Source organism: Labrus mixtus, unplaced genomic scaffold, assembly GCF_963584025.1.
Source record: "Labrus mixtus unplaced genomic scaffold, fLabMix1.1 SCAFFOLD_46, whole genome shotgun sequence".
Taxonomy (NCBI): Eukaryota; Metazoa; Chordata; class Actinopteri; order Labriformes; family Labridae; genus Labrus; species Labrus mixtus.
In genome coordinates this window covers 125001-127500 of record NW_026870293.1, presented here as the reverse complement: position 1 = coordinate 127500, position 2500 = coordinate 125001, and positions in this window count along the sequence as shown.

Below are 2500 nucleotides of genomic sequence, written 5' to 3'. Positions count from 1 at the left end.
GGCTGATTGCTCCGCATGCAGAGAATGGGAGAGGTGGCGAGAGAGCAGAAAAAGAGGAAGCAAAAGTGTCTTTTGAGAGAAAACTAACACTAAACATTGAAATGGTGGGAGACAAAGTTCCTCTAAATCACGTCATGAGCAACATAAAAATGATCTGTGGGGGCCTGCTGGCGTGGAGAACCCTGGGACCTGAAAAACTGGAGGTGACGGTGAGCAACATTAAAGGAAAGGAAAGGCTGCTGGATGGATTTAAAATCGGAGAGACCAGAGTCGTGGCGAGAGAACTAAATAATGATGAGCTGGTGGTGTCTTTTTTAAACCTGCCAGCGTATATCACAGATGAAGAAATAGTTTGGAAGCTGACGGGATGGGGAGTGAAACCGACATCACCAATAAAACGCAGAATGTGGCCTGGAACAATGATAGCTGACGGAACGAGGTTTGTCCGGGTCAGATTTAATGACCAGGTACAGTCACTCCCTTACTCCACAAAGTTTAACACTGTGATGGGGAACGAATACTTTAGAGTAATACATGATAGACAACAAAAAGTGTGCAGGATGTGCATCCAGCCGGGACACATCCTGAGAGAGTGTCCAGAATTTATGTGCCACAACTGTGGGGTGCAGGGACACTTTGCGCGAGAGTGCAGCGCGAACAGCACAAAATGCACAAACTGTAAAAAAAGAGAAAATGAATGTGAGTGTGAGAACGGAGAGGAAAGCAAGAACGAGGTGGAGGAGGTGTACGAGGATGAAGACGAGGCGGAGGAGGTGTACGAGGAGGAGGCGGAGGAGAAGGAGGTGATCGGAGCAAGCAGGAAGGAGATCAGAGAAGAAGAGAACAGTGACGGAGAAATGGAGCAGAGCGGAGAGAGCGGAGGAGAACGGGCGTCAGAGTGCGAGCTGGAGACGCCGGAGCTGGCTGGAGAGGGAGGACAGCAGAAGCAACGAAAAACGAGCGAGAGAGGGAAAAAAGGAGACGGAAGGGACGTGGCAGAAGACCCGGGGGTAAGCATGAGCACAGAGGGGAGGGAGATGCCTGAGAGTGGTGTTGGACAGGCGGGAGGGAGAAAAATCACGCTAAATAATACGGGTAAAAGCACCAGTCCCAATGAAACGGACAGCGAAATGGATGTGAGTGAACTGGCGAGTGCGCAAAAAAACTAAGTCTTGGACAACGAAAAAAGTTGGTGAAAAAATTGAAATGTAAGGACAAATAATGACTGACAATAACCCCTGTAAATCCGTTTTTTTTATTTTTATTTTTATGATAATGGCCTTTAATTTATTTTCGATAAACGTGAATGGACTAAGGAACAAAGAAAAAAGACATTCGATTCTTTCCTTGCAGAATGACGTTTTGTGCCTGCAGGAGACCAGGTGGGATGATTCCCTGGTGGAAGACATAAAAAAAGACTTTGTGGGCCATATTTTCTGCTCCAATGGCACGTCGAGGGCGAGAGGAGTGGCGGTTTTAGTCAAAACGGGTCGGGTAACAGGGGTAAATTTGGTTTATGGAGACAAAGAAGGAAGAATAATAGTAATAGACTGTGTGTATGAAACGAAAAATATAAGAATCATAAATATATATGCACCGAATGGAGAAAAAGAAAGGAAAACATTCTTCATTGCAATAAGCAAATGGTGGGAAAGGAATTGTATAATAATCGGTGACTTTAATGTGGCGATGACACCCACCGATGTGTCAAAAAATAATGTGTTTAAGGGGGATGTGAGCAGGGGGACACTTAAAGATATAATGATAACGAAACAATGCATTGATATTTGGAGATTGCTACATCCATGGGAGAGGGTGTTCTCCAGGAGACAAATTGTACTGAATAGATTAAAACAATCTAGAATAGATTATGCTTTGGTGACATGCGAGGTAGTGAGGTGGATTAAAGAAGTTGAATATAAAACTAATATGTGGAGCGATCACGCTGGAATAGAAATCACGTTTAGAAAAGAAACGAATGTACGTAAAGGAGGGATATGGTGCTTTAATGCAAGCTTGCTGGATGATGGAATGTTTGTGAAAAGTATGGAAAGATTGTTGAATGATGTGGGATATGAGTGGAATGAGAGTGAAGATATGAATGTGTGGTGGGATAGTGTAAAAGTCAGAATTAAAAAAAAGTGTATCAATTATAGTAAAGAGAAAAAGTGGAGAGAAAATAGAAAGGAAGAGAATTTGAGAAAACAACTAAGTGAGGAAATAGCATCGCTTGACAGTGTAGATAATGTAGATGTCGAAAAATACATACATTTAAAAGAACAGTTGGGAGTGATTGAACTTAAAAAGAGTAGGGGTGCAGCCATTAGGAGTAAAATACAATAAATGTATGAGGGGGAGAGGAGTACAGCCTTTTTTTTAGGTCTGGAAAAACAAAAACAAAAAAGAACAGAAATAAACGAATTATTAAATGAAGCAGGTAAAAGTGTGACAGATAAAAAGGGAATTTTAGAAATAGTAAAGGGCTATTATGAAAGCCTGT